Here is a 13926-nt window from a genome sequence, read left to right as displayed (position 1 = left end):
CTGTGTCCTCTGCAGTGCAAAATCTTTGTAATTTCATTAGGTCCCAGGGGTTAATCTGTGGTTTTATTGCCTGAGCAATTGGGGTTGTATTCAGAAAGTCTTTGCCAAGACCAATATGTTGAAGGGTTTCCCCTACTTTTTCCTCTAGCAGTTTCAAAGTTTCCGGTCTGATGTTAAGGTCTTTAATCCATTTGGACTTAATTCTTGTGCATGGCGAGAGAGAAGAATCTATTTTCATCCTTCTGCAGATATTTATCCAGTTTTCAAAACACCATTTGCTGAAGAGGCTGTCTCTTCTCCAATGAGTATTTTTGGCATTTTTATCGAATATCAGGTGGCTATAGCTACTTGGGCTTACATCTGGGTCCTCTATTCTGTTCCACTGATCTACATGTCTGTTTTTGTGCCAGTACCATGCTGTTTTTGTTACTATGGCTCTGTAGTATAGGTTAAAATCAGGTATGGTGATACCACCAGCCTCTTTTTTGTTGCTCAGTATTATTTTAGATATTCGAGGTTTTTTGTGATTCCAAATGAATATTTGGATTGTTTTTTCTATTTCCATGAAGAAAGCCTTTGGAATTTTGATAGGGATTGCATTAAATGTGTAGATTGCTTTAGGTAAGATTGCCATTTTCACAATATTGATTCTTCCAATCCAGGAACAAGGGATGTTTCTCCACTTTCTAGTGTCTTCTGCAATTTCTCGCTTGAGTGTTTTAAAGTTCTCATTGTATAGATTCTTTACTTCCTTCGTTAGGTTTATTCCAAGGTATTTTATTTTTTTTGATGCAATTTTGAATGGGAGTGATTCTCTGATTTCATCCTCTGTGTGTTTGTTGTTAGCATATATGAAGGCTACTGATTTCTGTGTATTTATTTTGTATCCTGCTACATTGCTGTAGGTTTTGATCAGCTCTAACAGCTTGCTAGTAGAGTCTCTAGGGTCCTTTATGTATAGAATCATGTCATCTGCAAATAATGATAACTTGATTTCTTCCTTTCCAATTTGTATCCCTTTTATGTGTGTCTCTTGCCTTATTGCTATGGCTAAGACTTCCAAAACTATATTAAATAAAAGTGGGGACAGTGGACACCCTTGTCTTGTTCCTGATTTTAGTGGAAAAGCTTCCAGTTTTTCCCCATTTAGTAATATGTTGGCTGTAGTCTTGTCATAAATAGCCTTTATTATATTGAGATATGTTCCTTCTATTCCCAGTCTCTGTAGGACTTTTATCATGAAGGGATGTTGGATTTTGTCAAATGCTTTCTCTGCATCTAATGAGATGATCATGTGATTTTTGTCCTTCAACTCGTATATGTAATGTATTACATTTATAGATTTGCGTATGTTGAACCATCCCTGCATCTCTGGGATAAAGCCTACTTGGTCAGGGTGAATGATCTTTTTGATATACTCTTGTATTCTGTTTGCCAATATTTTGTTGAGAATTTTTGCATCTATGTTCATGAGGGAGATTGGTCTGTAATTTTCTTTTTTTGTTCTATCTTTGCCTGGATTTGGTATCAGGGTGATGCTGGCCTCATAGAAGGAGTTTGGTAGGATTCCTTCTTTTGCTATTTCCTGGAAAAGCTTAAGAAGCAATGGTGTTAGCTCTTCCTTAAAAGTCTGGTAAAATTCAGCAGTGAATCCATCCGGGCCTGGGCTTTTTTTAGTTGGGAGATTATTGTTAACTGTTCGGATCTCCATGTTTGTTATAGGTCTATTTAAGTGATTAATCTCATTTTGATTTAATTTAGGTAGGTCATATAGATCAAGGAAATCATCCATTTCTTTCAGATTTTCATACTTTGTGGAGTATATGCTTTTGTAGTATGTCCCTATGATTTTTTGAATTTCTCTGGAATCTGTTGTGATGTTGCCTTGTTCATCTCTGATTTTATTAATTTGTGTCTCTTCTCTCTTTCTTTTGGTCAGATTTGCTAAGGGTTTATCAATCTTGTTTATCCTTTCAAAGAACCAACTCTTTGTTTCATTAATTCTTTGGATTGTTCTTTTTGTTTCTATTTCATTAATTTCTGCCCTAATCTTTATTATTTCTTCCCGTCTACTAATTTTTGGTTTGCCTTGTTCTTCTTTTTCCAAGGCTTTAAGGCGAAGCATTAGGTCGTTTACTTGCGACCTTTCTAATTTCTTAATATAGGCACTTAAGGCTATAAATTTACCTCTTAGAACTGCCTTCATTGTGTCCCAGAGATTTTGGTATGTTATGTTCTCATTATCATTTGACTCTATAAATTTTTTGGTTTCCTTTTTGATTTCTTCATTGACCCACTCATCATTTAGTAGTGTATTGTTTAGCTTCCATGATTTTGTGTATGCTCTATAGCCTTTCTTGCTACTGATTTGTAGTTTAATTCCATTGTGGTCAGATAGAATGCAAGGAATTATTTCAATTTTCCTGAATTTGTTAAGATTTGCTTTATGTCCTAATATATGGTCTATTTTAGAGAATGTTCCATGTGCTGCTGAAAAGAATGTATATTCTGCAGCCTTTGGATGAAATGTCCTGTATATATCTGTTAGGTCCATTCCTTCTATGACCTCATTTAGTCCAGATGCCTCTCTGTTCTTTCCCTGGATGACCTGTCAATTGATGAGAGTGGGGTGTTAAAGTCACCCACCACCACTGTGTTTGGTGTTATCTGTGACCTTAGTTCTAATAGTGTTTGTGTGACGAATTTGGGAGCCCCCATGTTAGGTACATATATGTTTAGGATTGTAATGCCCTCCTGTTGGAGTGTGCCCTTAATCAATATAAAGTGACCTTCCTTATCTTTCTTGACTAACGTCGGACTAAAGTCTACCCTGTCTGATATTAGGATAGCAACCCCTGCTTGTTTTCTAGGCCCATTTGCTTGAAACACTGTCTTCCAACCTTTCACCCTAAGATAGTGTCTATCCTTTGTAGAAAGGTGAGTTTCTTGGAGACAACAAATTGTAGCATCCTGCTTTTTAACCCAGTCTGGAAATCTATGTCTTTTCGTTGGGGCATTGAGACCGTTGATATTAAGAGATATTATTGAAAGGTGTGTATTTATGTTTGCCATTTGTGTGTGTGTGTGTGTGTGTGTGTGTGTGTTACTGGTTCTACCTGTGCTCTCTTCTGTTAACTGGTATTTGAGTATAGCTGGTTTTTTCTAGGTTCCTTATATGTGTGCTTTTCCTTTTGTTCAGCATGGAGGATTCTATCAAGTATTTTCTGTAGAGCTGGTTTTGTCTTCAAATACTCCTTTAACCTGCTTTTGTCATGGAATGTCTTTATTTCTCCATCTATTTGAATGGATAACTTTGCAGGATAAAGTAACCTTGGTTGACAGTTGTTATCTTTCAGAACTTGGAATATATCACTCCAAGCCCTTCTGGCTTTAAAAGTTTGTGTTGAATAATCTGCTGTAATCCTGATGGGCTTGCTTTTGTAGGTAACTTGATTTTTCTCTCTAACTGCTTTCAATAATTTTTCTTTGGTTTGTGTGTTTGGAAGTTTGATTATAATATGGCGAGGGGAGTTTCTTTCTGGGTTTTGTCTGGCTGGGTTTCTAAAGGCTTCCTGTATCTGTATTGGCACCTCTTTCCCAATTTTGGGGAAATTTTCCTCTATGATTTTGTTGAAGATGCCTACTGTGCCTCTGGAGTGGAGTTCTTCTCCTTCTACTATGCCCTGAATTCTTATATTGGATCTTTTCATAGTGTCCCGAATATCTTGAAATTCCCACTCATACTTTTCTATAAGTTTGTGTTTCTCTTTGTTGGACTGCATTAGATCTGCCACCTGGTCTTCTAGCTTAGATATTCTGTCCTCTCCCTCATCCATCCTACTGGTGAGATTTTCTACAGAGTTTTTTATTTCATTAACTGTGTTCTTCATTGCTAGTTATTCTGACTGGCTTTTCTTTATTATTTCTATTTCCCTATTTATGTCTTGTATTGCCTTCTTTATTTCATTAAATTGGTGTCCTGCCTCTTCTATGATTCCTTTGATTTCCTCTTTGATTTCCTCTTTGATTTCTTCCTTGATTGTTTTCATGTGTTCTTTGACCTCTTTTAACATATTTATAATTATTCTTTTGAACTCTTTCTCAGGCATTTCCTCTAACTCTTTCTCTCTGGAGGACATTTCTGATGCATTAATACTTTTAGGTGGATTTATATCGTCTTGCTTTTTAGTGTTTCTTGTGTTATAATGTATATATTTTTGCATCTTGGATTAAGTTTATGCTTGGATTTTCTAGCTAGCTGTGTATTCTTAGCTGTATCAATTGATTTGATGTAATATATTTTCAGGGTAGGACCTTAAGGTATTAGGTGTGGCTCTTAAGGCTCTCAGAGTATCTACAAAGATGTTCTTAGGGGTTGAGATTCCCTGCTATAGGAGTATTCAAGCAGGCTGAGTGGAATAAAATACAGGTAGATTCTAAAATTTAACTAAACTCTGTACACATTCAATCAAAAACAGCCCCGAGTATGTATGCAAGAGTAGTTATTATAATGACCAGATCCTCTATCAACAAAGAGGTTTAGATTTCTGGTCTGTTGAGGGATCCAAGTCAGCTTGTGACCAAGTGAGACCCTTCCCTGGTGCAATCCCAGTTACCTTGGGTGATTTTGGTCTCAGTCAAGTTGCTGCCTGGGTCGTCGGGCTGCTGTTCTGATTTCTGGAGCTGGGCACTTGCTTTTCCTACGGGGCAAACCGAGCCGCTGCTGCTGCCTCTGCTGCTCCTATAGCTGCCACCACCGGAGCCACCACCGCTGCTGAAGCTGCCGCTGCCGTGACCACCGCCGCTGCTCCCCCCGAAGCCGCTGCTGCGGGATCTGCCGCCGCTGCCGCTCCTGGGTCCGCTGCTGCTGGGGCCGCTGGTACTGGTGCTGGAGCCGCTGAAGTTGCTGCCGAACTCTGCTCCTGCTTGGGTCCCACTGTCAGCCCAAGTTGGTGTGGCTGGGTCCCGGGCCGCTGCTGTGTTCGCTGGAGCTGGGCTCAGGCGGTGGGGGAGGGGAGGGAGCCGCGGCTGCTCTGGTTGTCTCGCTGCTCCACGTGTTCTAACTCGCGGTCTTCTCCTCCCCTGCTCGCTGCCGCTCTCCCCTCACGTTTCCCGTGTTGCGGAGAGCGCGGTGTGAGGGGAAAATCCCGCACCTGGCTTTTCCTGTGGCTCGAGTTGGTCTGGCGGTTTTCTGCTGCGCCGCGGCTGCGGCGTTTGGCCAAGCTGCCTGTGCCGCTGGAGCCGCTTTTCCCACCTGTGCGGGCTCTGGATGTTCTATAACTCTTCTACTTCTCCGCTGCCGCCTCAATTGCCTATACACCTCACTTTTTAGTAAAAACGTGTATTTTGCTGAGTTTTTTTGGTCTTTTTCCCCCCTAGGCTGCTTTGGCGTGGTACCTACACCACCATCTTAACCGGAAGTCCTCTCATTTGATTTCTTGATGATAGTCATTCTTACCAGACTAAGAAGGAATCTCAAAGTAAGATTTCTTTCTTTCTTTTTTTTCTTTTTCTTTTTTTTTTTTTTGTTTTGTTTTGTTTTCAAGATAGCATCTCACTCTAGCCCAGACTGACCTGGAATCCTGGAATTCACTATGTAGTCTCAGGGCAGCTTCAAACTTGCAGTGATCCTCCTACCTCTCCCTCCCAAGTGCTGGGATTAAAGGCATGCACCACCATGCCTGGCTCAAAGTAAGATTTTTAATGTAATTTTATTTTATATATTTATTTGAGAATGAGAGAGAGATGAGAGGAGGTACAGTTAGGGTTACTGGACCCCTGAAGATAAAAAGGGCAGGAAAGTTTACACTTGCTAGAAATCAAAGATGATCTGACTTCTTATCTCTTGCCTAGTTCCCTAGACCAGTTTTTCCACAACCAGGACCCCTCTTGGGAAGGAGGTCTTTCATAGGATTTAAACACTGTGATTAATCAAGTTCAGCCCTGAGAACTTGGTGTGAAGGTTAGCTTCTTCCTGAGACAGCCCCTAGCCCTACCAAACAGGTGGCCCTCTGGTTCACCTGAGCCAGAAGACAGCCCACCACAAGGTCATAAATGCAAATGGAGGGCAGGCACTCTGACTGCTTGGGAACTTCCAGCTGTGGGTGAGTTTTTCTCTTGGCTTGGCCTGGGTTGGTTCAGCACAGGCCCAGCCAGGACAGTTCCCTAGCCCTTACTATCCACATGGGCTCCTCTAGCCCCTTTAACTCCCCACATTGCAGGAGCTCTTTGAACTTTTTTTCTCTTTTCTTTTCATGCTTTTCCCCCACAGGTCCTCCACATGGGATCTTTAGCCACATGTGTACCTTTCCTTGGCTCTGTACTTCTCTCTATAAATATAGGAATTTAATAATTATCCTTCTCAGTCTTCTTTTTTTATTCAATTCTTTGATTAAAATTAGAAATGAACATAGGGCTTGAGGTTCAAGGACTTTACTGGACCCCTAGCACCCGGTTACAGAGAGAGAGAGAGAGAGAGAGAGGAGAGAGGTGGGGGGTGGGGGGAATGGGCACCCAGCTCTCTTACTATTTTTAATACTTTCTTTGGTCTGTATATTAAACAGTTTAAGTATAATATGATAAGGGGATGTCCTTTTCTGGTCTTGTCTATTTGGTGTTCTAAATGTATCCTATATATATATCATCTCTCTTCCTAATTTGGTAAATTTTCTTCTATGATTTTGGTGAAAATACTTGCTATGCCTTCACATTGAAATTCTAGGCCAAGAATTCTTAGACTTGGCCTTTTCATAGTGTCCTAATTATATTGAAAGTCCCACTCATACCTTATTTCCTTTCTCCTTGTTGGAATGTTTTCTCTCCTCTCCTTGATCTATTCTATGAACAATTTAAAAGGGCAAAGTATACTAAACTTAATGAAATCTAAAAAAGTCACAGGGTGCTCAGAGTACAGGAAAAGTTCTTGAACCCCCAAACCCAAGGTTTGTTTGTAATTTTTTTTTAATTTATTTTATTTATTTGAGAGCGACAGACACAGAGAGAAAGACAGATAGAGGAAGAGAGAGAGAATGGGCGCGCCAGGGCTTCCAGCCTCTGCAAACGAACTCCAGATGCGTGCGCCCACTTGTGCATCTGGCTAACGTGGGACCTGGGGAACCGAGCCTCGAACCAGGGTCCTTAGGCTTCACAGGCAAGCGCTTAACCGCTAAGCCATCTCTCCAGCCCTTGTTTGTAATTTTAATCAAAGAATTGAATACAAACACTGAGAGGATAATTATTATATCTGTTGAGAGAAGTATAGAGCCAAGGAAAGGTACTCATGTACTTAGCTAAAGATTCCATGTGGAAGGCCTGGAGAAACTCTGGAAGGGAAAGAGAGAAAAGAAAGTTCAAGGAGCTCCTGTCATGTGGGGAGATAGAGGGATAAAGAACCCATGTGGAGAGTAAGGGCTAGGGAGTTCTCCCCTCAGCTCAACCTGGCTGAGCCTAGGCCATGGCCCGGGCCTAGCCAAGGGAAAAACTCATCCACAGCTGGAAGTTCCTAAGTGGTCAGAGAGCCTGCCTTCCCCTCGCAAAAATACTTATAACATTATAATTGTGGGCTGTCTTTTGGCTCAGGTGAACCAGATGAACAGTTGGTGGATTAGGGCTAGGGACTGTCTCATGAAGAAGTGACCCCTAACACCAAGTTCTGGGGACTAAACTTGATAAACCACAATATTTAAATCCTATAAAAGACCTCCCTCCCAGAAGGGGTCCTGGTTGTTTATGGGAAAACAGGTCTAGGGAACTAGACAAGAGATGAGCAGTCAGATCTGATTAATTTTGGAGGTCGCTAATGGCTCTCTGAGACAGACTTGGGAACCCAGGAGTAGTCCTATAGCTTCTCCAGTATTGGTATTGTTGGTTAAGATGAGTCAGAGTCATGCTGGCCAAGTAGGTTTTTTGGGGTGGAGGTGAGGGGGGAGCCAGCAGGACTAATTTTTCTTCAGTTGTAATTCTTCTGTTTCAGACTGTATACTGATTTTTTGTTTCGTTTTGTTTTTGGTTCTTTGTATCCTCCCTTATCAGAAAGATAGGTGAGTTACCCGGAGTGAGTGTAAAAGTGTTCCACCATCTCTAATGGCCTCATGACCTGGCCATAGGGGCCAAAATATTGGCCTTTTTAGCTCTGGTAAATCCAATTGGCTTTGGCTTTTATATAGATTATTAAAACATTTAGAAGTTACACCAACCTTAAAGCATGTGTATATGTAGCACATTTGATTGGTAAAATATATCTAGTAAAACAATGACACAAGTGTTTTAAGATATTTTGTCTAATCTTTAAATTTAGTGATTCTGTGATAACATAGAGCATATCTGAAGCATAGAAAGCAGGCATGTCTTATTCTTTAAATAGCTAATAGCTATAAATAGAGGCCAAACCTGTTACCAGTCCTGAAAACAAATCTAAATCAATCTAACCTAGAAATTGTCAGCAAAAAGACAAGTAAGACAGCACAAGGTTTTGGCACTTTTGTTTGAAAACATCTTTAATTAGTCCAGATACCTGTGTTGGTACCAATTATCCAGAGGATGTTGAAAATATAACCACAGAGCTTGAAATTATTTTTCTCAGATGAGAACCATTGTTTGATCATGAGGCTTTACCCTAAAGTAGGGAATATGTCTTAAGAGTTAATTTTTTTAATAAGCAATGAACTTGGGATATCAAAAACTGAGATAGTTATTTAAATAAAATTTAGACTTAAATTATTTGATTACACATAAGTGCAGAACCTTGTTACTGTTGAGTCAAAACAATTGAGCTCTAATACAAACTTTGACAACTCTGCTTGAAAGGAAAACACTGTTTGACAATATTTTTAGTTTAATCTTGGATAGCAATTAATTTGATGTACATTAGAAATTTTTATTAACATAAGGCAATTTTATATCTTTCTTACCCATAACTTAAAATTAATAAAGCTTAGGCAAGTTATCCCAATATTTTACCTAAAAAAGTTATAGTGACTGAAATCAAATCACTTAAACATAAGGGATTAAACCTAGTGATGACAAATTGATATAGTTTGTTGGGCCTTGAAAGGCCCAGGTGCGAGGCCTAGTGGAACTTCCTGAGCCTAGCTAAAGTTTGGTGATCTGCCTCCAGCCAGCTATGTACTCAGCAGGGAGCCAAATGGCCTCTGGCCTGCTACTTCCACATAGGAAGTTAGAGTTCCCATCCAAGCATGCTTAGAACCAACCATCTCAAAAGTCACATGCTGGGCTCCTCCCCAGGCAGGTAGTGCTGTAGGAAGGACCAGGCCTGCTGGTTTCTCCCAAGGGGTTGAGGAGGAAGATGAGTGTATGATGACTCAGAGACCTCTCCTGGCCACTGGAGGAAAATCCACACTGAGTCAGGAATCTTTTCAAAGCAGGAACTGACAGGACTCTCTTTATTGCTATGAGAAGATGCCTATATCATGTTGGGGACAAAGGCAGGGATTTTAGGATGAGGGGGAGAGGTAAGGGCCAATAGTAAACTGTAACTACTGAAATGGTAATTACAATTGCCACATGGAGGTGGCAGGCAAGAAGCCATTAGGTGTCTTGCTGAGTCCTACCTGGCCAGACACAGGTCGCCAAACTTTAGCTAGGCTCAGGAAGTTCCACTAGGCCTCACGCCTGGACCTTTAAGGACCCAACATCTCCCCCTTCTGTTTTTGTAAGAGCATTAATCACCATGGCCCCTGTCTTAGGTTGTCCCCCTCTGGGGATCTTACCCATCATTGGGTACCATGTGTTTAGCTGGCCGAGAACCCATTCCATGGCCTGTCTTAGGTTGTCCCCCTCTGGGGATCTTACCCATCATTGGTCACATGGAGGGCAGGGGAGGTGGCAGTGGGTCATCTGAGGAACTTAATTCCTGAGTTGCCAGCCTGTGATAATGTATCTTGACCTGATGAAGTTTTATTGCCTCTAGCCACTGGTGAATAAATTGTGTAATTTGGTTAATTACACAAGGCCCAACAGTGAGGACAAGGAGGAGAGGAAAGAGAAGGAGGGGGAGGGGTCCAGGTACAGGGAGAAGGTAGGGTAAGAAGTCATATAAGCCTGTCTACAGCGGGTTGTCCTGGAGGTCCGCTGCCTCCTCTCCAAGTCTTCCTGGAGCCTCTAAATCTTGTCCTGGATGATTCCTGATTTATTGGCATAAAAACGGCATTTTTCCTGTAAAAACAAACATACGCCTCCCTTTTCAGCTGTTAGTAGGTCTAGTCTCTCCTGTTTTGTAGGACTACCTCAGCCAGGGAATCTAGCTTCCAGGAATGATATCTACATCTGGGATTAAGGTGGCTGGGGCACAAAGGCCCATCCAATTGGTGGGCAGAAAGTTATAGGCCATCCCGCCTCCACAAACATAAACCGTTCCAGAAGGTAGGCAGCGTTGAGCACTAGGCTCAGTTGTTTTAAAAGTACAAAGGAAGGATGAATGTATCCCACATCTAACTGGAATTATTAGGGGAAGGCGGGGCCAAAATGACCAGAGGAAACATTGGGAAAAGCGGGATGGGATGGGGAAGATGGATGAGCAATTTCTTAAGGTCGTATGGGCAATTATACTGTAAGCAGCCAGAGAGGCACAGATTGGAGGCAAAGCCAACAATCCTCCACAAGGGAGGGAGTTATTTAGTTTAGCAGGGTGAAGGACCACTTTAGGAACAGTCCTGGGGTGGGGGCACTCCCTAGAGAAGTGATTGTCAGTGTCCCCTTGTTGGGACAAATATTTTAGGTCTCTCGCTGGTACCCAAATGGGTCTTTTTTCTTCTTGAGGGAAGACACATCCAAACCCTCTCCCTGCTGTGAGGAGCGGATCAGGCCCTCTTCAGGCCCCAGGCAATGGGTCCCTCCATCTTACCCAGATAGAACTGTAGGTAATGGATGAGGACCAGTATTTTTGAAAAGGGGATAATTGTTCATCTTCTTTAAAAGAGTTTAGAATATTTAGGGTAAATAATGCCTTTTTTAGTTGGTCGTGTGGGGATAAGGATTACCCCTTTTGTTTTTGTAATTGAGACTTGAGAGTCTGATTATATCTTTCAACGATAGTCTGGCCCCAGGGGTTGTATGGGATGCCTGTGGAATGTGAGATTTTCCAGGTCTGGAGAAAATTTATAAAGGCCTTGCTTATGAAGCAGGGGCCATTATCTGTTTCAATTTGATCAGGCAGCCCAAGAGTGGCAAAACATTGAAGCACATGACTAATGGCATGTTTAGATTTTTCCCCGGCATGTGCTGATGCCCAGCAGGCTCAAGAAAAGGTATCGACTGAAAGAAAAATATATTTAAGCTTTCAAAATGGAGAATAGTGTGTAACATCAATTTTCCAAAGATGATTAGGGCGGAGCCTTTGAGGATTGCTTCCTGTAGTTTGAAGGGGGGTACTTGGGGGAAAGGCTGACAGGACTTACAAGTCTGGACAATTTGTTTAAGGTCTTGACTGGTACCTGTGGAAACCTGTGCTTGAGACCTCTCCAGTTGACATGGGTCAATAAGTGTAAACCTGTAGCTTCTGTAATAGTATTACACTGAGGCATAGAAACCATTTTATCAGCCAAATTGTTTCCTCAAGAGAGAAATCCTGGTAAGTTTTGATGATCTGGTAGATTAATCTTTAGCTGTTTTAGGAAACTTTACACTGATTTCCACAATGGCTGGACCAGATTGCATTCCCACCAGCAGTGTAGAAGGGTTCCTCTTTTTCCACATCCCCACCAACATTTATGATCATTTGTTTTCATGATGGTGGCTAATCTGACAGGAGTGAGATGGAATCTAAATGTAGTTTTAATCTGCATTTCCCTGATGACTAGTGACGTAGAACATTTTTTTAGATGCTCATATGCCATTCGTATTTCTTCCTTTGAGAATGCTCTATTTAGCTCCATAGCCGATTTTTTGATTGACTTGTTTCTGAATATAACCCCAATTGCTCAGGCAATAAAACCACAGATTAATCACTGGGACCTCATGAAGTTACAAAGATTTTGCACTGCAAAGGACACAGTGGAAAAGCAAAGAGGCAACCTACAGAATGGGAAAAAAATCTTCACCAGCTATATATCTGGTAGAGGATTAATATCTAGGATATACAAAGAACTCAAAAAGTTAAATAATAAGGAATCAAACAAGCCAAAATTATTTTAAATATTGGCAATAAAAAATTCAAACTTCTCATTGACACTGGAGTGGAATGAACAGTCCCGAGAAAGGAGGATTTGCCCCCCTCCTGGCAGCTTGTTCCTGGCCCTCCCCTACTGGGAGTTGGCAGGCAGTCCACCTCCTGGGAGATTGCCACGTGGTTCCCCTGGACTAACCCAGGTGGGAACAGGGAAAAGTTTGCCTTCTCATGGTGACTGCGCTCACTGCTAACTTACTGGGGCAAGACATCCTTGGAGATGCCGAGGCTTTCATCACTACTGACCATAAGGCCTTTTATAATGATTTGTTAGATTAAAAATATATATATGAACAATGTTTGAAGAAGGGAAGGAATGTCATCCCAATTATAGAGATGACCCTTACTTTGAGCAACTCAGAAAAAGTACTCCAATGAACACCCAAAATTCCAAGGGCCACTACCCAGACCCCCCACCCATTTAAAATCCAGTGGAGACTAGGGGATCCTATGTGGGTTGAGCAGTGGCCTCTTCCTTATTCTAATTTACTCCAACTCCACCTACTTATTGATCAACAGCTGGAAGCCAGACATATCCATCCCTCCTCTAGTCCCTGCAACTCTCCTGTCTTTGTCCTATAAAAGCCTAATGGGTCCTGGAGATTTTTACGTGATTTAAGGAAGATCAATGAATGCATGATCCCCTTCGGAACTCCCCAGAGGGGACTCCCATGGATTCCAGCTATTCCCAATATATACCATATTACTATCATTGACATTAAAGATTGCTTCTTCTCTATCCCTCTCCATCCAGGAGACATGGAAAAATTTGCATTTTCTGTACCCACTGTTAATTTTTGTGGCCCAGATAGGAGATTTGAGTGGACTGTCGTACCTCAGGGCATGGTTAATAGCCCACCCATTTGTCAATATTACCTGTCATCCATTTACTCTTCTCTTTTCAATCTCCCCAATACCCTGTTTTATATTTACATGGTTGATATTATTCTTGGGTGCCTAGATTCCTCCACACTCCAGGACCTTACCCACCAATGTCTAACTATCCTTCATACTCACAGCCTTAAAGTAGCTTCTGAGAAAGTTCAAACTGTGCCTCCCTTTGAGATCTTTGGCTCGATCCTTACCCTAGATATGGTTTCACCTGTTAAACCACAACTTTATATTCAGGATTCTTACACCTTGCCTCAACTCCAGAAGCTCTTTGGAGAAATTAATTGGATGAGGCCCTGGATACCCATAATTACTGAAGAGCTGTCCCCTTTGTTTGACCCCCTAAAGGATCTTAACTTCTCCTTTCAGGTAATTTTGTCCACTGGTCATCAACTAATTTTTCATAAGGTACAACAGTCTCTAAATGCTGCAGCCCTAAAGAGGTTCAATCCTGATTTTCCCATCTCCCTCTATATTTTCTCGGGGAAAACAGTATGTATTGTTGGCCCAGGAAGGTGAACCCATCCAATGGGTCCACCTCTCAGTTGTTGGGATCCCTAGAGTTTATTCTATAACCAACCAGGTTGCTGATTGCATTATCAAGGGCAGAGACAACTCTGGTTGTTTGGCACAGAGCCTCACCTTATTGTCACTCCCTTTAAGATAACAGATTTCTCCTGGCTTCAGAGAAATAATAACAGTGTTGCTATGGCTCTCAAGGGGTTTCTAGGTAAAATTGATTGCCAGTATGGCCCCCACAAATTGATGAGTTCTTTCTCCAGGTTAGAATGGAAGCCCCCCAAGGCTCTTTCTGTCTCAACCTAACCCTGACTTTTTTACCATGTTTACTGATG

Source organism: Jaculus jaculus, chromosome 6 (assembly GCF_020740685.1).
Source record: "Jaculus jaculus isolate mJacJac1 chromosome 6, mJacJac1.mat.Y.cur, whole genome shotgun sequence".
Taxonomy (NCBI): Eukaryota; Metazoa; Chordata; class Mammalia; order Rodentia; family Dipodidae; genus Jaculus; species Jaculus jaculus.
Note: the sequence above shows the minus strand (reverse complement) of the source record.